This window comes from Fukomys damarensis, unplaced genomic scaffold, assembly GCF_012274545.1.
Source record: "Fukomys damarensis isolate Sample0158 unplaced genomic scaffold, DMR_v1.0_HiC HiC_scaffold_33, whole genome shotgun sequence".
Taxonomy (NCBI): domain Eukaryota; kingdom Metazoa; phylum Chordata; class Mammalia; order Rodentia; family Bathyergidae; genus Fukomys; species Fukomys damarensis.
Genome location: NW_022900945.1, coordinates 35004783 through 35029944, shown reverse-complemented (window position 1 = coordinate 35029944; position 25162 = coordinate 35004783).

Below are 25162 nucleotides of genomic sequence, written 5' to 3'. Positions count from 1 at the left end.
AGGACCTTTTGTTTTTGAGGCAACGGCCACACTACTGAGCTAAATCCCCAGCCCAATCAAGTGTGTGTTTACACAGGCTGTTTTGGGATCCATGGCCACTTAGAAAGTGACTGTATTATCAGTGATCTGACTATTCTTCAATCCTGACTTGAAAAAACATGTTTTTATTAATAGATTAAGTGGTCAAGGAGTATTCTTATCAAGATTAAAATAAAAGTTTAAATGATTTTTACTATTCAAACATTTCTTGGATTCATAGTCATTAGCCTTCTTACCACCTTAGACATGAAAGTTTTAAGGCTTATGTCTCAATAAAAATGAATGTTATGTTCTCATTCATTCCTTTGGAGATCCCTCCTAAAGCATTTAAGAGATATAAGAAATTCTCAGATTTAAGAAAAAAATTTTCAGGGCCACGGATTTAGCTCTGTGGTGCCACCACCTACCTTGTAAGAGCAAGGTCCTGAGTTGGATCCGCAGTACCAAAAACCAAACAAACAAACAAACAAACAAAAAACCACTTCAGAGAAAAACAATGCTATAGCAAATGAGGATAACAAAATCAAAAGGAGCTGCAAAAAAATAATACCACAAAAGTAAAAATATTCAAGAATAGTGCACTTACAATCTTCCCTTAGAGCAAGGAGGGATTTAATTTACCTTTAAGTGTCACCATATTTCTATCATTTGTTCGCATAAATATACCCTAGGCAACTACAATGGCTTGAATACAGTTGTTCCCTCTAAAAACTCTCCTTGAAATTTAATCTCCATTGTGAAGCAGTAAGAGGTAGAAACTAATCTCAGCATGATATAGAGGTGGGGAATTTAGGAAGTAACTAGGACTGGAAAAGACCATCAGGGTGGATTCTCCATGATTTAATATTGATGCGGTGGCTTTACTGGGAGAGCAGCCAGACCCAAAAGCTGTCTGTCTTTCCTCTCTCTCTCTCCCTCTCCCTTCCTCTCTCCCTTTCTGCTCCTCCCCCTTTGCCCTCCTTCTCTTCCTCTCTTCCCATCCCTCCCCTTTTCTTGCTCCTTTTTCATTTCCTGTGCCACCTCGGGGACTCCTCAAAGCAGAAGGACCTCATCACATCGAGCTTCCTGACTTTATACCAGACTGTGACACACAATAAAGTCCTTTCTTTTCAGCTTCCAGGTCAGCGCTGTTGTGTCATTCCAACCGAAAGCAGACTGGTACTGCAGCTTTTACAGAGGTGGTTCCCTCCAACATTCCTGTTTCATTTACACATACTTTTCTACGTTATTTCAATCTCTATGTCAGTAATGCCTCCCTTGCCACAGTTTGGTATTCATCAAGCCTGCAGGATATTCCTGGTCATTTAAACCCCTGATCCTGCCGGGATGAATGAATGAATGAACGCATCAGTGTATAAATGAGTATATTTTGGCTCCTTTCAAGCTAACCTGCCTATTTTGTTTTCCCTGCTTGCCATTCAAAAGCTGTTGAAGCAGACTTAAATATTTCATCTCTAAGTTTGGCCCAATTTATTTACTTCCAAAATTGTTATATTATGCTAGTGGTTAGAAACCATGATTGTCTTCTGCTTTCTTGAAAATATTTTATTATGTTCCATTTTTTAGTTTTTGTGTTGCACTTCATAGTTTCTGAAAAAAAAATGGGAGAGAATATTTACTTCATTTGAAATTTTTCCTATATTTTTATTTACTGACTCTAAGAAATAAAGCTATTTATTTTTCAAACAAAGCACGGTTGAAAGCTAGAATCTATTTGCATTAATGCATACTAATAAAAAATGATGCAAAAGTAAATTTTTCCCACAGTGTTGATTGTAACTTAGTGTGCAAAGCATTGTTTTCTCTAAAGTGCCTGGCATACATATGACACCTTTTAGAAATATAAGAGAAATAAAAGGAAGCATCCACTTACATTGTCCTTTGGGGCTTTCCACAACTGACTCTTGTAGGATATTAATTATATCTTATAATACAAACATGCTTAAAAAATATTATAAAGAAGCTCTTACTACAGTAAAAATTGTATTATTTCACAAAAAATCCATTCTCTATTTAAAGAATAAATTTTGATATGTATAGCAAGAAAATTAATTTATACTCATAAATATGATAAAGAGAATAAAACATCCTTTTGAGGAACTGGACCTAAAAAAAGTTTTGTAAGTGCAATTCACCAGTCAATTTGCATTACTAATAATTTAGCATTAACAGCAGTGGTAAAATAAAGACAATTTTGAAATGCAAATATAATTGAATATGCTATTTAAATTATTTAATATATACTGCCTAGAGAATATTTTAGAAGCTATGTTTCTATGTGATATATTAAACTTCTAACCATAATATAATTAATGATCCATTTATTGATCATTTATCATTATTATATTTTGCATTGTTTCATAGGAGAAACATTTTCATAGGAGAAACATTTGAGAATAATCTTGAAATACATTTGCCAAAAAGCAAGACCATTTACTACCAAAAATTTTAAAAGTATATATTACATGGGCCATATGTGAAATATTTGTAGAGTAAGGAATATAATCAATCATATTGTTCTAGATTTTACTTGAACATATTAGAAGACTATGTGATGTAAAATCAAGAAAAAATGTTGTGAACAAAAAGAAATGGTTGAGATTGGAATAAAGAAAATGCTGGAGAATCTGGAAGGAGATCAGAACATCAAGCCTCTGTCTTTAGGCAGGAACTTAACTAAGAAAACTAGCACTTAGTGAAACACATGAAAGTCATAGTTTGGCCCAACTAAGTTCAATAGAACATTAGGGAATATATTTTTAGTGTCAAATATTAGTATCAAAGTCACCAAAATTGAAGTGAGAAATGAATTGAAGAATGGAAGATGTTGAATCTGTAACGTCTCTTAAAGGAAAAGAAAATTATAACCCTATCTCAATTTCTTTAGTTTGAATGGATTCATGCCTATAAGATGTAAAAATGTGCTATCACATTTTATTTACATTTTATACAAACTGTCAAGAAATTGGGTTGAGTTAGATTAACTTTATGTATTATTAGAAAGTGAAAGAAATCAATACATAGAGATATTAAGAAGTAAAAGAGGTGAAAGGTTTTGAATTTATTGTTTCATCATCATGCCCCAAATCACATGAGAAAAAAAAATCTATTCTTTATTTCCTATTTCATAAAAAAAAAAAACCTTGTGTACTATCAGTATCATAGATTTGATGTGTTAAAAATACAGGACAGGGGATTTCATAAATGGGTCATTTCAGTAAAATTAAAACTTACCTACTTTGGAAAAGTGAAACTGAACTTGACACCCCACCCTGCTACTCACCCTAGCCCTATTTGCTAATACATTTAAACTCCATCACCCAACTCAGCAATACAACCAATCCTCAACCCTCTTGATGCTCTCCCACCACATAACCCTTTATAAACTGCACCTTATTGGTCTCTCGCTCTGTCTCCTTTGTTCGAGACAGCCTGGCTGCTCCTTCCCCCAGTAAAGTCTTGACTCCAGTTCTCCTGTTTCGGTTCGAGTTCTTCCATTCTGTGCCAAAACCCAGAAAGGCTACGGTCAGGATTTCATGATGATCTCCTGCTGGTTGGGGTTGACTGGCTTTCTGAACATCCTTCGCAGACCCTGCTAGACAAGCACCTAACCAGGGCCTTCACCGTTCCTGTTGCTGATACCTCAAGTCCATACTGGCCCCCAATCTCTGGGTGCGAACTCACATCAGCCTCCCTCTCTTGGGTCCTCTCAGCCTGTGGATATTACTGTCATCCTGGGGGATGCCCCATTGGCCCAGTTACTCTTGTTTTCTCTCTCTCTCCAGAGATCATCAAAGCGGACGAGGATGCTGCCCACTTTTGCCGTTCTCCTCAGGAGCTTTCTGATGCCCTCTATGTCCGGCCCTCCCTCAGCATGGCAGCTGCACAATTCAGTCCTCCCTGCTCAAGGCTGCTGGGATGTTTCCTAGTTAATCTCAAAACTCCAGGCTTGCTGGCAATCTCAAGCCTAAATGCTTTATCTTTTATTGCAATCAGACTCGGCCCCAATGTAAATTAGAAAATGACTCCCACTGGCCAGAAAATGGAACGTTCAACATGAAAATTCTATGGGACCTTTACAACTTTTGTCAAAGCAATGGCAAATAGTATGATGTCCTCTACATGCAGGCTTTCTCCTACCTCTGTACCGTCCCTCTCTCTGTAAATCTTGTGCCACCTCTCAGATTCTCTTGGCCCATGCATCTCCCACCACTCCTGACCACTGTCCAGAGCCAGATGTATCCTTCTTTTATCCAGCATCCCCCGCTCACTCCACCTCCACCCTGCAATCCCTCTGCCTCTTCTTCAGGGCCATCAGTTCCTTCCTCGTGCTCTGCCTCCCTACAGTGATCTCACTCACCACACCCAAAGCTGCCCAGTCCCCTACTTCTCCACCACACACCCACTCCCAGTATCCTACTCTCACTGCTCCTCTAGCCTTGCACATGCCACTTTGAGAGGAAATGGGTACTGAGGGGATTGGCAGAGTTCATGTTCCTTTTTCCCTCACCAATCTCTCTTAGATCTAAAAATGTCTTGGGTCTTTCTCTTCTAACCCCGACTCATACAGCTATTGAATGACCCAATGCTATGGTCTCACTTGGTATAATATCTACATTATACTAACCTCCCGAGGATAAGGAGAAAGTCTGCACAGTGGCCCAGGTGGCAGCAGATGAATTCCATGCTGCAGATAATACCAAGCTCTTTGGGGCACAAGCTGTCCCCCAGGAAGACCCCCAATGGGACTATCAGTTAGGTCAGGCAGATCAAGGTCACAGAGCTCACATGATCCTCTGCTTCCTTGAGGGTCTTAAAAAGACAGCCCACAATTCAGTTAACTTTGATAAAATCAAGGAGATAATCCAAACCCCAGAAGAAAATCTGGCACAATTTCTTTCACACCTCACTGAGGCCCTTCAGAAATATACCAAAATTGACCCAACTTCTCAGGCTGGCATAATCGTCATTAACATCCATTTTATATCTTAATCAGCCCAATATCAGAAAAAAACTCAAAAGATTGAGAAAAGCCCTCAGGCTAGTCAGCGTGACCTTCTCTATTTGTGCTTAAAGATCTGTAATAACAAAGAAGAACACAAAAACAAGTAAAGGCTCTCATACCAGATGCTGGAAAACACCCGGCAAGGTTCAAAGCCCAAGCAGGCCACAAACAAGCCTTCTGCTGGGGTGCTTCCTGGGCTCTGTTTTAAATGCAACCAAACTGGCCACTGGGCAAAAAATTGCCCCAATCCTAGCCTGCCCCCTGGCCCTTGCCTGGACTGCAAACAGAAGGGCCATTGGAAGATTTATTGCCCCCTTTACCAGAGAGGAAAGGAGTCAATGCTTCCCCAACCTCCACAGAAAAGGCCTATTTTACCAGAGCTCCTAGGACTGGCCTCTAAAGATTGATGTTGACCCCGGGACACCAGACCCCATGCAGATCACCCACTGAGAGCCTAGGGTAAAGATCCATACCTCATGTAAGCCTATCTCATTCCTACTGCACACAGGAGCCACATATTCAGCCTTACCTCTTTTCTCAGGGTAGACCTTTCCCTCACACATTCTCATAGTAGGTGTGGAAGGGGTTCCCACCAGACCGGTTATGACAGGCCTTTCGGCTTGCTCTCTGCACAGCACCTCCTTTTACCCATGTATTCCTGGTCCTCCCATCATGCCCTAGTCCTTTCCTTGGGTGAGACATTTTACGTAAGTTTAAGTCTGCCATCACTCTTTACTCAGCTTCCTCAGCTAATTTTTTTTTTTAATTCACTCTTATTATAAGCCATGCCAGACACACTCTCCTCCTATTTCTCTTCTCCCCCTGCCTCCTTCTTTGGTTGTGCCCACAGTCTGGAGCCTCACTCAGCCCTCACTTACTGCCCATCATGGCCCAATCCAAATTCATCTTGAAGACCCTGCTTTTTCCCCAATGTTTCCCAATACCCCGTAGTGCTTAAACATTTACAGGGACTCAAGCCCCTTATCCAAGACCTTCTCCAAAAAGGTCTCCTCCGTCCCACACATTCACCCTGTAACACCCCCATCCTTCCCATGATCAAATTCAATGGTTCTTAGCATCTAGTTAAATACTTGAGCACCATCAATGCCACTGTTCTTCCTGTGTACCCAGTTGTCTCCCATATCCCCTCTACACAACCCATTTCATTTTTTCCATCCAAGGATGCCTTCTTCCCTGTTCCTCTATCCTGACTCTCAAGACCTCTTCGACTTCACTTGGACAGACCTAGATACCCATCACTCCAACAATACACCTAGACTGTCCTTCCCCGGGATTCCGACACAGTCCCCACTTTTTTGGTCAGGCCCTTGCCTCTAATCTCTCTCAATTAACTCTTTCACCTTTTACCCTGCTCCAATATATTGATGATCTGCTCCTCTGCAGCCCACACTGTTCTAAATTTCCTAGTCACACATGGGTAACAAGTCTCTCCTAACAAGGTCCAGCTCTCCCAACCTTCAGTCACCTACTCTGGGGTTTCTCTCTCCCCTTATAAATGTGAAATCACAACAAATAGGCAAAAGCTCATTAAAGAACTTCCTGCTTCAGTCTCCAAAGCTGAAATGCTTGCCTTTCTTGGGCTGTAGATCCCCAATTTTGGCCTTTTGGCCAAGCCCCTTTATAAGGCTGCTAATGGTGACCCTCTAAAACCCCTAGACCCAATACACATACATGCCTTATTTGAAGCTTTCTAAAACATGATCTTATCAGCCCCTGCTCTCTCTTTCTTCCTGACCTCAGTCATGCTTTCCCTCTGTACACCTCTGAGAAACAAGGGCTCATCCTTAGAGTGCTAGGACAAAATAAGGGCTCCTTAACATCAGTAGCCTATTTTTCCAAACAGGTGGATCCTACAGTTCGGGGCTGGCCTTCTTGCCATCAGCCAGTAGCAGCAGCTCCCCTCCTAGCACAGCAGAGCACCAAACTTGCTTTTGACCAGCCCACGTCATCAGGTCCCACATCTCCAAGACCTCCTGACCCACAGGGCTCTGTCAAATCCCTCTCCCTCCCACCTCCAGCTCTTCCATGCCACTTTTCTCTACAGTCCTGACCACCACTCAACCCTGCCTCTCACTATTATCTTCATGATCTTGCTTTTCTGTCTGTTCCATTTTCAAAATTTCTTGCAGGAATGCATGAGAGCCTTCACAAACCAGACAGTCGGAGAGCTGTCATGGTCAGATACCAGCCCCACCCCACTGATGCAAGCCCCCCATACCAGGACCTCACCTTGGCCATCTAAAGCCCCCCCAACACCCCTTTGCCAGCAGGAAGCAGCTAGAAAAGAAGAGATCCTTGCCCTTATTCCATAGTAATGAGTCTGGAATGTCAGATGGCCACAGGGAGGTATGGTGCTCAAAATAGCGCCCATTTCCTATAAACTGGTCATTTCGGTAAAATAAAAGCTTATTCACTTCAGGAAAGTGAAACTGAACTCACCACTTCACCCCACTAATCACCCTATCCCTATTTGCTTATGAGTTTTTAAACTCCATCACCCACCCCAGCAATACAACCAATCGTGAATCCTCACGATGCTCTCCAGCCACACAACCCTTTAGAAACCTCACCCAGTTAGTCTTTCATTCTCTGTTCTTTGTTTGAGCCAACCTGGCAGCTCCCTACCCCAGTGAAGCCTTGTGTTGGGTGCTCCTGTTTCCACTAGATTTCTTTCAATTGCATTTTAAATTGTAAATGCTAATAATGATCGGTAACAATGGTGAAAACATTTTTCCCCTTTAAAATTTGTATGACTTGCTTTGTATTTTTTCCCTTCATTAACTAAGGAAGAGAGGTTTCTACATTGTGATGGCTAATTGTAGCAAGATCCAGCCCTTTAGAGACCGCTTAAACTATAAAAATGATTCCATTAAATAATCTTTTTGCAATAACATAATTGTAAAAATATGGGGAGGAAGTGGGTGGCAAGCATTAAATATACAGACACATGATGCCAGAAGTTGTATTAGCATGTTATGACCAAAGTTCATATGGATATAAATGCTATACTAATGCACAGCTTATGTTAAATGATCATTAACTTTTAGTGTCTTCAGGAATATATCATAATATTTTAGGATGTGATGAATATCAGTTAGAAAAATTAATTTTAAAATGGAAAGTGAAGGTTATTAGGGGGACCTGATAAAATTATGTTGTGTTGTAAAATTAAGTAGTTTAAGATCAATATTACACTAAATGTGTGTAGGTACATGTTTCAACATTTCTAATTGAATGCCTTGCTAAATTTTTAACCTTAAAGCCGGAGGTACATTAAAATGTATTCATTTAAGATTATAGAATAGAATATTGATTTTTAGTAAAATGTTGCATAATTAATTTCAACTAACTATAGCTTCTGGCACCAAATTGGACATCCCAGTCTCATTGGCTGTTCTGAGTATATCATAGGTACAATTTCACATTATTCCACTACCATTAAATGATTTCATGAATATTATATTGTAAATGATTAAGTTAAAAATATTAAAATCATTGTATTTTATCCCTAAACATTTCTCACATTTTATTCTAAAGTCACTTTCACATATAATGCCATAAATTATAAGAGAACTCTTGTTACAGATATTTTCAAGTTGTTACATATCTTATGTATTTATGAAATTTTTTCTTTTCACAATTCCATAGCTCATTTGAATCATACCTTTTGCACAAGGCAAATATATTGAGAATGTATAAGCATTTCTCTACTTACATTTTTTAAATCATCAATTCAAAAGTAAGTGCAGAGTTTGGAATTAAATCCAGTATCTGCCTGGTATCTCAGCAAATACTCTGTACAGTGGCATTCATATCGCTTCCCTCATCACAAAGATACAATAGCCAATGCTATGATTTATCCTCTTTAGAGACTAATAGTCCTCTGACACCTCCAGAATCACTGTTATTGGGGATCATTGTTATTGCTGCTGGTTCTCTAGCTCTATCTACCCTTGCATCTCATAACCCAAGGAATGTCCTACCTTGCGCCTTAGCTCCAAGACCAGAGTTACTAACACAACGCACCCTAGAACCACCTGCACTTGACCTGTACACCTACAGAAAGCCACCTGTGTATCACACATCTCTACAAACACGGATGCTGTTACCACCAACCCCAGTTTCAAATCTACTCATTTCACAGGACCTAGGCAAGGTTTCCTTTGCAATCCATAGCCCTGACTAAGACTACCAGTGCCACTGAACCCAGCATGATTTTCATGTGTTCTGCAGGATATAGAGAAGTTCCCTCCATGTGCTACGGCTACAGACCTATGACTTCCAGTGCCTCAGACCAAGATATCATCAGTTTTTCATCAGAGACTGAAGGACGTTCCCCTCTTCTTTTTACGTCTCAGACTCTGGCTGCCAGGGTCCAAACCATTTGCCTCACACATTTACACTACAAGACCCAAGAATGGTTCCCTGCACATTCTTCTGTAATGATTCTGTGGCTGCTGTCACCACAAACATCATCATCACTGACACACAGCTATGTGGACCCTAGGGATAACACTTTTAGACACCTACATCCATTATAAAGTAATACTACAATGCTCCTGAACTATTGAAGTATAGACTATTGAGGCAATCATACAAACTTTATTGTTGTTGACTGTTTCTAAAGAAACCACTTGAAGGTTGCACTTCTTGGCTCATTTAGAATCAAACCCAAGCACCCACCTAACTGGTATCGAATATCTCGTATAAATGAATCTTTCCCGACAGAAGCTATTACATACAAATAGAAAAAGTAACTTTTATACTAGGTGCACAGACTTCAATGTAGTGACACAGAGACTTCAAAAAGTAAGGATTTTACATCCACAGTAGCATGATAAATCTACAGAAATAGATCCAAATTTACAGAAAATCTACGAAATAACTGAAAAACTCTGCAAGAGAATGATCCTAAGGCCACTGACCAGTACGCAAGAGAATACAGACAGACAATAGAGAAAATGAGAAAAACAATTCATAATCAAAAGAAGAAACTTAACAGATATAGAAATGTACGAAAAGAATGATATAGAGTGGAGCTGAGAAATTCATTTGATGAAATAAAAGAAAAACTATAATTGAAAATATCCACAACAGAATAATTTATGAAGAATGAGACTCAACTTAAGGAAGGACGTTTTGAAGTAATTCAGTCGTGAAAGAAAAGGAAGAAAAAGAGGAAAAATGATTTAAAAGAATTAAGAAAGACTATGAAATATATAGAACACAATAAAGCAATAAATATTTGAATTAGAAGAGTTTTGGAAAGAAAATATGAAAGAAAAAAATTTTAAAACCGTTTAAAGCAACAATTGAATGCCCCTGTCTTCAAAGAGATATGGACATCCATATCCAAGTAGCTTCAAAGGCTCTCAGCTAGACTCAACTAAGAAAAGATTTTCTCTGATGTGTACTATAGTCAAACAATCAAAGTAGAAGAAAAAGAGAATTCTTAAAACAGCAAAAGTATCAAGTCACATATAAGGACCTCTCCAATTTAAGTAATCAAAAACATTATAGACTAGAAGGGAATGATATTTAATATGCTGTCAAAAATTATTCATCAAAGTACTATAACAATCAGGAAATCTTTCAGAAATGAAGAACAGTTGTTCATAGCCACACAAAGACAAGGAATTCCTCATTATCAGAATGACCCTACAACAAATGCTTAAGGGACTCTCACAGTAGACATGAAAAGATGATAGCTACTATCATGAAAAAAACTCCCTATTTAAAAATTACACAAAAGAGAAAAATGACAGAGTCAAATCTTATCATGACAGAGCAGAACATTTTTAAAAACCCAGTGATAAATAATAGGCCATGAAGAAAGGAACCAACAATACTTTATATGCAAAACATTGAGGGAAACAATGTTTGTAAATTCAACATAAATGCAACTGAAATATCAGTAGAAGAAATGACAGAATAGAGAAGATAATTATATTTGAGTAAATAATGCTGAATCTCACCAAGATTACAAATATGCCTATCTCCTGTGTCTCTGTGGCTTATCCATAAATCTTTATGGATCACACTAAAATAACTAAAAATTTCATCTAACATTAAGCATTATTAGCTCAAATTAGAAGGTGCACAAGTAAGATCACACCTTTTTGTGCTTTTTAAATTCCTTTACTCCCTAAAGTGGTACAGCTAAAAATCAAATAGAAAGTGTACTTGATAGAACAAGAAAGTTGATTAAAGATATAAAGCATTGTACAATGCAATTTCAATGAAATTTAAAACATTTGTAAAGATAACAATGTAGTCAGTTTTAACACATTAAAATAATACAGAGTATGTTCTCTAATCACAATAAATAGTGTAAGTTAGGCAATAGCAAAAGTTATATATGATCTTCAATTTTGTGTAAAATCTTCTCACACACACACAAAATAAATCCTGACCTAGTTGTCCTCACAGCAAATTCTATCAACTATTCATACAGAAAGTACGTCCAATCTGGTACATTTTTCTAGAAAATTGTAAGGATGTTAGCACTATCTTATTTTATGAAACCAATACAACCTACCATCTAAATCTGTAAGGATAATTCAGTAAAAGTAATGGATACAAAAAATTAGCAAAAAGTATCCAGCAATACAAAATAAGAAAAAACATCATCACCTAATTTAATTTATCATAGGAATGCAAAATTAGTTTAAAATTTGAAAGTCTAGCAGTGTAGCTAATTTTATTGGTTAAATATTAAAAGCTATCAACTTTACCTCACGACAAAGGAGACACCTGTACATGACAGTGTTAATTAACCCTTTACATATCAAAAATAAATGTGTATAGGAGGAAGTAGAGGAATTAATAAGTAGTTTTAACTGACTTAAGTGATATTTCTTTGAAATCATTTTTATTTTTAGTTATCACTGTATTTTTTCATTGCTTGATTCCACTTTGTCATATCTCATCAGGTTGAATGGCAGGCAAGACCAGCAAGGCAGAAAAATAGGATTATAGTACAATATACTCAGTATACACATTTTTCTGCCTCTTTTTTCTCCGAATAATCCAGTGCCTGTGGTCCAATTCTGCTCCTCATTCTATTTCATTAGAAAGGGTCATTTCTCATAAAGATTCTGATTCTTCAGTCAGCACATGTCCTGGTCCTCTGACTCACTACACTTCTGTCTTCTTCTGCTCAAATATATTTTCATTCACAAAGTAAAATATCCTGACAATCCACTTCATAGATATTAACTTGTGGGTTATAAATACTCTTCCCAAAATGCAGTCCTTCTTCATGATACTGAGTTTGGAACACATATGCTTTAAATACCTGGATCCTCCCATTATTGTTTAGTATTATTGAAGATAATTCTAGTTATATAATGAATTACGTCACATTGCAAATTGGACAATATGTGCATGTTAACAAGTCGAGAACCTTTATCAGGTTGTAACATTAAAAAAATTATATGTATCTGTTTCTACTATGTTCATGCAACTATTTCCCCCCTGGTTGGCTATCTGATGTCCCAGGTGTTTTCAAAAATATTTTTCACAATGAGTCTTCTTATGAGGCTGTTTTTCTCAGACCACTTTTAATTTGGTATTAGATGGCAATGGCTCACATAATTTTATCAATTATTTTATTGTTGTAGCCAAATGTAACAATGATTATCATTCTGTAGTTCTTTCCAATGATAGCTTAATTTTGTTCATTTACATTTTCTTAAGAACCACAAAATCAGCCATCTGTGTTATCAGCCCACATACAGTGATTTTTCTGAAGATACATAAAAACCAAAATGAGAGTTGGAAAATTATTTTAGAAGCTTTGACTAAAAGATTCATTTTTTTTAAATTTTATTGAGTTTATTGGTACATTTTAGGGATACAGTACAGTTACATTCATTGTTGGGATCATGTACCTCTACATGGCAAGTCTTGATTCTCATTTTTTCCCCTTACCTCTGCCCTCCCTTCACCCCCTCCTCCCCTCCCCATCTACAAACACTTTATTTTCATCTTTTCATTCTCTCACATTTTTAAAAGATTCATTTTAATGCCTGTAAATTTCTTTTCCAGAGGGTTTGTAGTAGTTGGAGTTATTTCATCCTTAAAAGGCATGCATATTTTATATGAGGTTTCTAGATATATGAAATAAATAAATGTTTAAATACATAGGTTTTATCACTTCCTCTTTATTATAGTGCAGCTTACACAAATTGAGCTGTACTTACAAATATTTTTGAAAAAATTATTTTAAAAACCATTAATTTCTAAGAAAAAGTTTCATTCTAATATTAGAATCTAGAACATAAAAACTGAATATATAAAGTAAGATTTTGGAAGTAGAAATATTGGTTTCATTAAAAAAGTAAATAAATAAATAAATATCAGGTCAGTGTAGTACAATCCTAAATTCCAGGGAATTTGAATTTTCAGATAGTTTTAAACATGAAGTAAATTACTCCCCATAATCCTTGGTGATTGACTATTTTCTCAGCACTGCAGTATGTTATTGAAATAATAAAAATGAACTCAGAATTCAAAATAGATTATATTCTATCATTTAAGCAGTGTCTTGGGGACATATCCAGTATCTAATAATTACTCAGAGATCCAGCACTGCAAATAAGAATTAAGAACAGTGGATAGTACTCACTACAGGTAATTTCTTTTATTTATGGCGCCAAGTAAATCTTAGTTATACATGAGTAAAACAAAGAAAAAATAGACATAAATTGTGAATGACACTTAGTAATAGAAGTAAGTTTATCTGGGTGTGGGTTTTCCTCTTTATACATGGTTGGAACCAGCATGGTTTTCAGATACACATTATTGCCAATAAATACATAATTACCTAGATAAAGCTCAAGAAAATAATTTCCCCAATTGTAATCAGTGTAGTATAATTTCTGAGTAGGGTGCTTCCGAGACATTAACAGGAGCTGTGATTGAAAATTTATCCTCAAAATTATCTTCATTTAAAAATAGAATATTTCAGTCTTTTTCAAACACATTTAAACAAGCAAACAGCACTGTATATTTCTCTAAAATAATCAACATAAAAATATTTTAACCCTACATTTATTATTATTACTTTTATTATTATAGTACTGAGAATTGAAATCAGAACCCTTCATACTGAGCTAAATCTTCACCTTTTTTTATTTTTGTTTTTAATTTTGTTTTTAAAAATTTGTGACAGGTTTTCCTTAAATCATCAGGTCTGAGTCTGAATTTTTAGTTCTCCTGACTTAGTTCCCAAAGTGCTGGGATTATAGGTTTGCCCTACTGCATCTGTCTAACCCTTGATTCTTTTTTTTTTTTTTTTTTTTTTTTTTTTGTACTGGGTATCAAACTCAGTACCTTGTTGCTTGTGAAGCAGGCATGGTGCCACTAAGCTAAATCTAGCTTTACTATCTTTGAAACCCTCAATTCAACTTTCGAGTAAATAAGTTGGCAATATTTCTACAACTTAAGCAGATTTAGAAAACTGTGTGTGTGTGTGTGTGTGTGTGTGTGTGTGTGTACGTATGTGTATGTGTGTATGAATGTACAATAGGGAAAGAAAAATGAATGCAAACATGATAAAATATCAATTTGGAGGAAGTGCAGTTTCGTATTACATAGAAATGTTTATGTTTTTCTAGCAACTTTTCCGTAATTCTGAAATTGCACTGAAATAAAAGGTTAAAAAAGAAAGCAAAGTCTAATGTTTCCAGTTTCCAACATTCTACTGAACAATTATCCAGGAATATAACAAAACTGTAAAGTTCTTAATGAATTTTTAGTGCCTCTCCCAAGAGGGGATCGAACTCAGGCCACACTTGCGAGGCCGGTGGTCAAAACACTGAGCCAAATCCCTGGCCTCTTCTTAATGAATTTTTAAATCTGACAAATCCAAGATCTATGAAAGGCAAAATTTATATGCATTTATAGTTTCTTGCAGATTCTCTTCTAAAGGGTATAATGAAAATAAATATATTAATATCAAGACATTTCAATTTTTTTCAAAATAATTACTAGTAGGTTTTTTTTTCTTAATTTCATAAAGTATACTTTTAGGAGATAGAATTCTGTTGATACTCTAGTTTATCAAATGCAGTAAGTGGTACTGCAAATCTCTAACTTTAATGAAAATTAGAAAAGGAGCTTTTCCTTTGTAAAGCATATTCATTTTCCTTGTCAAATCCCTGTACTACATGCTCTATATACTAATTAGATTCACCAGTACTACCATCTGTGTTAAAGATGCACATTTGAGCTGTGGATGTAGTTCTGTGGTTCTGCCGCCTGCCTCACAAGCACAAGGACCCAAGTTTGATCCCCAGTACGAAAAAAAGAAAAAAAGGATACACAATAAAGTCAGTTTTTAAAAATCTACATCAGAGACAGAGACAACAGGTGGTATTTTCTTCATCCTTAGGTAGTATGCATAGTTAAATGCGTCATGTGGTAGAACAGCTGTAATGTTGTTGATAACAGAAAAACCTAAGAGATTAGCATTGGACATTTTAGTTCTCCTTCCTTTATATATAGCCCAGTAACAACACTCAGTTGCTTATTAGCATTGACTAATCTATGACACAAGTAAAAGTTTTTAAGACACTTACTTATTATTTCATTTATTCATTCAACAAATAGCTTTTATTGAGCATGTCCTATACACCAGAGATGAAGGCAAGAGGGATTCAATAATAAATAAAACAAAAAAAAATTCATACTTTTTACTGACTTTCCATTTAAATAGGATAAAAAATCTAAACAAATAATCACATACAATATAAAATTTATGAGATAACTACAAGTGAGATAATTTAAAAATTAAGCAGCAACTAAAGTATGCAAAAGTCAAAGCTGCTGCTCATGTTATATGGGTAAGAAGAGTATTATTAATAAGGTCATGTTTCACTATTGGAGCAACCCCTGCAGGTATTTGGAGAGAGACTTATCATGCAAAGGCCATGTATCAAAATATTTTTGAGCTATAAGAAACAAAGAAGGCATGCTAGTCTTCCATAAAGAATGACAAATGAGTCATTTGTAAGAAAATGCACCTTGAGACCAAAATATTAAGTGAAATAAATATGGGAACTTAAATGCCACATGGGTTTTCCTCTATAAGAAACCCAAAATATAAGTAAGGAACAAAATAAGAGATAGAAAATAGGAAAAATGGAGGTCTATCTTCTGCAAAAAGAAGTAATCAAGAGATGGAGAGAAGGGAGAAAAAGAAGAGGGAAAGGAATTTTAAAAATTAAGATGTATTATGTACAGGTACCAACTCCTCTTGAGGAATATATCATTTTGTACTGAAAACACGTTATCAATGAAAATTAAAAAAAAATTAAATGAAGCCAATTTAGGGAGAGGTTACAGAGGAAAATGATGAGATTATTAAGGCTCTAACAGCGGTGAGAAACTAGATCAGGAGCGTATGTTCAAAAGCTTTGATTTTTAAGTCTGAATAAAATGGATAGTTTGGGAAAGTTTTCGGTAAAGTGATCCTACTCTGGTGGCAAGGTTGAATGCAGCTGATATGGAAGCAAGAGAACAGGGGAACTTTTGAGAGACTATGGTTTTATGCAGAAGCAGACAGCAGGGGATTGGATCAGCCAAAATGTCTACCAGCTATTGCTAACAATGTTGGTAACATAAACTCCGTCCCAGATTCCCCTTCTAGAAAATTAGTGAGTCAGATCTGATTATTTCTTAAATTACTTGAACCTTTAGTAAGGCATGAGTATTTGAGTACTCTAAAATGGAAATCACAATCATTAAACATACAAAATAAGCACAATAAGACAAGAAAAATATTGTCATATATACCCACATGCCTCACATCCCCCTTTCTTTTAAATGTTTGTATTTTCAGAGCAGCAGCAGAATTGAGGGTGTACCTGTCACAGTCATAACAGAAGACAGATGGCACCAGCTAATTAGGATAATTTGAAGAGGATTTGTAAACAAAGAGACTAATTATCAAGGTGTGGGCAGAGCATTGAAGACCCACAAGGGAGTGTGCAGGAATCTGGGCAAGCAGCCATTGAGCAGTCACCACCTGTAGGTCCAGGAGAACTATTGAGGGCATGGGAAACGACTGGCATTATCAATAAAAGAGCCCCGGAGAACAGCCTCATTAACAGAATGAGCAACTAGGAGAGCCGTGTCACTGTGGGACTGCCTCTCAAAGACCTAACCAGGACAATAATTATCACGACCTCAGTCTCCTCCTGTGTCGTCTTTTCTAGTTTTCATTGTTTAAATGGATATCATTGGCAGAATATTTTCTCTCAAGGTTATTCATACTCAAAGGTAGAGAAGAGAGAAGGCTGAAGAGTGAACCCAGAGGGTCACAAGAATTTAACTAGCACATAAAGCAAAGGAGAGCATTTAAGCTTATTTCTCCTCTTCATGTGCTCATTCAGTCATTTCACCACTAAAAAAAGGTTTCTGAATAAATATATCAGTGTCAATATACATTGAGTTTTTTATCAGAGTTTGGAGGGAGAAGGTATCTGGTAATGTAGGACAAAATGTCAAGTTTTACCTTATTGCACTTTGTATCACACAATCAACTGTACCACATCCTTTTATAGTAAAAAGTTCTTTTCTAGAGATTCTATCTAAAAAAATAAAAGAACATCAATAAAAATTCACAAGAACAAGCAGATATTCAGGATTCCATGAAGAAGCTATGAATCATAAAGGGGGCTTCTGCACTTGTGTACAAAAGTAGAGACAGGACACAATCAATTAATGGACTACTAATGCAATTCTTGACTCAGTCCTGATAAAACATTGTCCAAACTAATCAAACCCACAGAATAATGGATGTTACCACTGATGTAAGCATTACATTAAATAAATTTAAAATGTAGGCAAAATAATTTGAACATAGATATCAGATCACATACTCCTCATGTATACAAATGACTTAGCACATCACGGAGAAACAAAGAAAAATTCTCCAATGTCATCTATGAGATTCTAACTTAACAGAATCCTTTCTCCTTAATACCTGTCCATCTTTATGTAGACCTTCCCACATGTCCTGTCTTCATTCTGCGTTATCCACATCGGTTTTTTTTTTTTTTTTTTTTTTTTTTTGGTGTTCGTTAAATGTCCTACTTTTTCTCCCAGCCCAAAACTTCTGGATTGGAAAATTGTTATCTACCTGGAATTTGAAAAAAGTTTTCTACAAAACAGACTTCAACATTTCATCATTTATCTTCTCAATTTTCACTGGCTTAGTGACATAGCCCTTTTCTAACCACTTAATGAAAAAATTTTCTCATTTCAATTCAGCCTAAGATTTTGCCTACTCAATTTCTCTCATTTTTCTCTATAGCATTCATCACTATTATTGCAGCATAGATTGTATTTGTTAGTTTGTAGTCTTTGTATAACAAAGAAATATTCATCACAGCAAGAGAAAGGATATGTTTTTGTATTGCTCATGTTTTTTAAAAATTAATTTTACTGCTACATTTTAGGTATACAATATGATGACATTAATCGTTGGAAATTTGTACCTTTACGTGTTCTTATTTTTTTCCCATTCCCCTGCCCTCCCCTGAACCCCTCCAACCCTTCCTGTGTACAAAGACTTTGTTTCCGTGTTTTCATTTTCTCATATTAATTCCATCCCTTTCTTTCCTTTCCCCTATCCCTCCCACTTTCCCTTCCCCTTCTCCTTTGCCACTTTTCCAATTTCACACTGTCTATTATACCTTTTAGTCCTTATTTGCACTGTCAGTTTCTCACACCAGAGAAACTATTCAGTAGTATTGCTCATGGTTTTAACCCCAGGGATTAGAAGAGGTATGGATAGATAGAGTAGACACTCAGTGAAATTTGTATACAAGTAGTGAAAACTTCTTATTTGGCGTTCATAAATTGATAGGCACAATCACGTAAACATTTCATGATTTAATAATTATAATCAATCATAATTTAAAGTTTATTACTTTTATAAAAAGGAACAACAAAAAAGTTCAAGATCATAGAAACTATTTCTTAGGTAATAAAAATATCAGAATAAAGACCTCCTAAAAGTGAAAGAAGGATTTAGGATGGTGAATAAAGGAAGGTTTCTTGTTTGAAATATAAAGGGTATTTTACTCTTCTGAGTAGAGAGTGAGACAAATGGAAAGAAAAACTATCGAAAAAATTAGTAAAGATGATGCATGTTTCAAACATAACAAAACCTTAATGAAGGTAATGAATAGAAAAAATAATACTAGAATGTAAAATGCAGGTTTTCAATAGCTATGAAATTATGGATGACAAAATAAATACTTTCATTTTCCTTCTTAGATTATCTATATGTTTCAGGTAATTAGATGTCTGTTACTTAATCTCAAAACTGAAAGATATATTAAACATTATGTAGGATGAGCTCTACTGTATGTTAACCTACAGAAATTCTAATATATTGTCTTCCAATATATTGTTTCATGAAGAGATTTTTTTGCAACCCAGTGAGATGAGTCAGAATCAAGAATTATTGCTTTTATTTATCATAATGTCTAACTTCAGTTTGAAAAAGACATGCTTACTGAATTAGGTACATTTCCAGAAAATGTAAAATTGTGACAAATTTAGATATTTTAATTTTTATCCACTGATTATTGACCAAGATTCTAGCATAAGAATACAGACAAATCTAACAAAGATTAAAATACTGCTACTATTTGTAGTAGTGACACCTGATGTGATTTGGGGGGATATTTATAGAGTTTCTTATTCAGAAAAAAGAAGGATAGTTCACAGATTTTAAAATACATTTTAAAGGAAAGTTTTAGGTTCAATAAAGAGAAAGGTAGAAATTTCTCCATATTTCTCATAAATTTCTCATAAATGGCATAGACACTCCTATTGTCAATATCCTCCACTCAAGAGCTGCATTTTCCACAATAGATTAACCTACACTGGCACATCCCACCAACATTAATAGTTTACATTTGGGGTCAACCTCAGGGTTATGTACTTTTTCTGTTTGGAAAAACATGTCCCCATCATTATAGTGGCACATGGAATAGTTTCACTACCTTAAAAATTCCAAGTTCTGCCTATTTATCCTTCCATTATTCCTAACTCCTGGCAACCACTGAATCTTTTACTGTCTCTCAAATTCCAACTTCTTAAGAATGTTATATAGTTGGACCTATACATTGCATACTTCTTCAGATTGATTGCTTTCATTTAGTTCTGTTCATTTCACTTAGTAATAGGTATTTAAATTTTCCATAGTAAGTTTGTGTAAAGACTATAGATGAAGTTTGGAAGAACTGATATCTTCATAACATTTAGATTTTTCATCATGAACACGAATATCATTCAGTTTTATGTACTTTGTCTTTTGTTTAATTCATCAGAGTTTTAGTTTGTCATGCATATTTTTCTGATATTATACCTAATCATTTTATTTTTATAAGCATGATAATATAATTTTGTATTTAATTTTAAATTCTATAAGTTTACAGCTGATATATAGTAGACTTATTGAACTTTGTATATTAACTTTATACCTAGTAACCTTATTACAAATACTTAACACTTATCAAAGAATTTTTTTAAATCATTTTTATTTTCTACACAGATAATTTTGTATCTGTGAACAAAGACAGTTTTACTTGTTTTTCCCAATTAATGAAACTTTTATTGGCTTTTCTTATTTTATTATCTAGAACTTCTAGTGCAAGTTTACAAGAGTGGGGAGAGAGGACTTTCTTAACGTGTTCTTAATGTTAGTGGAAAAAGTTTCTAATTTTCAAGCATTAGCTCTGATGTTAACTAAGGTTATACTTTTTTTTAAAGGCTAAGATACCACCTTTTCTTAATTGAGTCTTTGCCATGAATAGGTGTTAAATTTTTCCTTTTTTTTTTCTGAATGTATTGACATGGCCATGTGATTTTTCTTCTCTAGGCTGTCTGTGTGATTGATTACATTTCTTAATTTATCAATGGCAATTTGTTATTCTAAACCTGGGAGTAATCCTAGTTGGTCATGGTATGTAATTACTTTTACTCATTATAAGGCCCAATTTACTAATAATTACTTTAGTTTTGTATTATCAATGATTAGTATTGGGTTTTCTTAAACTTTAGCAGAATTTACTTTGAATCCATCTGGGCCTGATGTTTTCTATCTTGGAGTCCTGTTAATACATGATCCAATTTCCTTCATTGATGTAGGCTTATTCTTTCAAGAGTTGTAGTAATTTGTGTCTTTTAAAGGATTGGGCTGTTTCATCTCAGTAAACAGGTTCATGAGCACAGAGTTGTTCATAACAATTTTTATTACTCATTGATTTCTCAGGATTATGTACGAATGTCTCCTCTTTCATTTTGACATTAGTGATTCGAGTCCTCTGTTTTCCTTTTAGGCTGTCCAGCTTGTGGATTTTACTGGTGTTTTTAAAGAAACAACCTTGGTATTTCATTGACTTTCTTTACTGATTACTATTTTAAAGGTCACTCTTTACTGCTCTTTCAGTACTTTTTTTTCTCTGTCATATTTTGAATTTAATTTAATTTTTTAGCTTCTAAGGAGCAAGTTCAAATGACTAATTTTGGATCTCCAGGATGTGCACTCAGTGCTACTGCTTCATTTCTAAGTACCTTTAACCCTGTATCCTATCAATTTTGCTAGCATATTTCCTTTTTTCTTACTTTAATAAACTTTAAATTTCTCTTAATTTGTTTAACTCTTGAAATACTTTTATTGTAATGCTTGATACTCAGGTATTATGAGATTGCCTTAGTTTTGGTTTCTAGTTAATGTGATACAGAGCAGATGTTGCATCCTTTCTATTCTTTGAAACGTGTTACAGAGTGTTATGGCCCAGAAGAGGTCTGTTTTATTGAAAGTTGCTTAAGAATTTGAATTCAGCTCTTCTTGCACCAAGCAACATCTATAGATGTCAATTATATCAAATTGTTTGGTATTGAGTTTAAATATGTTCTTACTGATTTTGGGGGTACTGAATCTGTCCATGTCTGATAGAAGTTTCTCACATGAACCAGCTTTCCATCACTGGGACAAAATTCCTGATGTCTCCAATTTAAAGGAGGAAAGGTATATTTTGGCCCATGATTTCATAGGTTTTAGTCAATGGTTAGTTGCTTTCAAGGAAGAAACATCACTGGTCCATAAACCCCTGCATACTTATTTGAATTCTGCCTAATGCTTCCTTTTGTAAGTAAAGATTTACTGGAATACAGCCAAACCTATGCATTTTTGTGTGCTCCAGAATTGCTTTTAGTTGTGACAGAGGAATTATGGTCTAACTTTTTACAAGAAAGTTACTGAACCCTGAGGTATAGCAATATTGACATAGATGATATTCACATGTTATAAATATAAATATGGGGTTATGTGTGTGGGGGCGGTGTCTGTGTGAGTATGTATGAAGTCAGAAAAACAGAAATGGAGGTGAGTGTAGGGAGGCTATGATGAGTGGAGAGGGAAATTTCTGGAATACAGCATATTGTTATCATTGAAGTGTTTTAGCATGGTCCTGAATCAAGGTTTCCTTTTATCTGTGTTTATCTGAAGAATTTGAATCATGTAAAGAGGTTTCAGTGATCCAATATGTATTCTCCTAGATTTTTGGTATAAGTTAATTTTGAAGGTGATTTGGTGAGTGAGTCTAACATCCAGTGAAGCAAAAAAATTTCTTGCTTTAGTGATGATGATTATGGAGCTACTTAAAATACATATAAGATTAACTTTACCTTTATTGAAAACTTCTGTGATTGCTGTATTGTAATAGGGCTATCTCTCCTCTTAAATGGCATACTTTCATACTTTATTTTAAAAATTTATATAAACTTCTAAAACAATGGCTTCACTTATATGAGAAACTTAAAGTATATATAATTTAAAGAGCAAATAAGACAAATTATAAAGCAGGAAGATGATAGATTTTTTCAAAAAATTGGAAGGAGACTCAGAGACTGAGGGAGAAGAAGGGAAAGAGAGCACAAAGAATAAAAATACGGTGTGTCCTACAAATATGAGCTAAGGAAAATAAATAATGAAGATATATAAAAGGGTATAAAATAGAAGCTTTTAATAGTTTTCGATAGAAGTTTTTAAATATATTGTATATCTATGTGGAAATGCTCAGCCCAGAGAAAACGTTATAACATAGTTAGATGTTTACAAACATACCACTATACTTTCATAGAAACCAGGAGTCACTTTTGAAATCTCTGTGAATACACAATAACAAGAGTACGTTGATTAGGTTGTATTGTTCTGCAATCTCAAACATTATGCACAGAATCATAGAAGGGAATATATTTTCTCAAACCTTAAACAAGACCTAGTAAATCTGTTCATTTCTCCATCAGTAACATGCCCGATGATTCTGATAACCAAATTTCCATCCTGAATGAAATACTCCTAAAAATTAGTGCTATCTCTCTTGAAAATGACTGCTGTATGTGATCTTGTCATACATTAACATTGTCATGGTTAGGTTACATTCAATATAATATCTTGATTCACAGATGAGTCAGTCAGGCATTTAGGTGTTTGTTTATGTAGGAACTCCAGAGTAACGTAGGCAATGAGAGTGACATCCTTACTAAAGGTCAAACATCATGTTATTGTCAGTAATAAGACTCAGTGTGATATGTTGTGAAAACACAAGAAAGAGATAGAATTACATAACACCTTAAGGGAGTAAACATTTCATCTAGCAAAAGAGAAACTGGTGAAATTTTCAGGATGAGTGCACGAATTAGGTTAATTGAGATTTCAAAACATTGCATAAACAAATGCACAACAATTTTTTCTTGTGAAGTAGTTTTAGGTAAGGAATAAAACATATATACAGCTGGGAAAATAATGGATTCATTCTCAGATATAATATTTCAGATCTTTTGATATATTTTTAACCTTATGTTAATTACTGAAGAAATAGTCTCTGGTGGAAGACTATCACTTTTATTTTATTTTATTGAAGACACACTATGCTGACACACATAAGAATATGACCCTTATGAACTTTCTAAAGTCTTGCTAGATAAGCACGTGTAACACAGAACTAAGTGTCTTAACATAAAGAAGAAGGAATAGAACACACACAGCCTTGGTTGAATTTTGCTCCATTTAATGAGAACATGTGTGTTAATTCATACAGCTTACACATTTTCCTAAAACTGTCCTTAGGTATTCATTTTTAAAATATTGTTTCCCAAATTAGGGTTTTCTATCATTATAGAGAATGTTGCATGGGGAATTTTATTATTACGAAACAAGAAAAAATTCCTGTATAAAGGAATCTTAGAAACAAGTGTTTATGAAAGAAAGGTGGTTTCCAAGCAAAGGTTTATGCAGAAGGCTAAAAATATATCGGTATTCACAAGGTTTACAAAATTTCCAAAGTTTGTAGAAAGACAGCAGGAAGACAGCAATTTTCTCCTATGATTTTCATACCCAAGAAAGATATATTTTCAACCATCATCAACACAAATGCAAAGGGAAAATTATTTTGGTAGCAAAATGAGTACCTTAACAGAAAATGGCTCACGTTTCTCTTCTATGGGAAATTCATAGATAGAGTGACCTTGTACTGTAATTTTAAAACTTTATCCCAGGGAATAAATTTCAAAGTAATGCTTTACTTTTTAAAATGCCATATTTCTGTTCATCAAGTGCACATTTTTAAATAATGAAAACATAGAAAGGTGTCAGGGTTGCTCTACCAGTAAAAATAGAAGTAGTGGGCATTACACAGTACTACCGTGGACCAGGCACCAATCTAAGATTCAAAATATAATAGCTGCTTATGCAATCTTTCAATTAATCTACATTAAATGATATTTAGCATGATCACCATTCCAAGATGAGGAAACTGAAACACACAAGAAAAACGTGATATGCCCAAAGTTACAGATTGACTATAAAAAAGCAATGATAAAAGAGATAATATATTTTCATATGATTTTCTTTATTACAAATGAAATATTAATTTTAAAAGCATGTGTTTCTTTAAGGAATGAAAGGCTGTATTTTACGTTTATGTAATACTAATATGTTTTTATATAATCTGCAATTTTTAATATTATATGACCAAAATAAGTCTGTATTTTACAAACAGAACCTTTCCG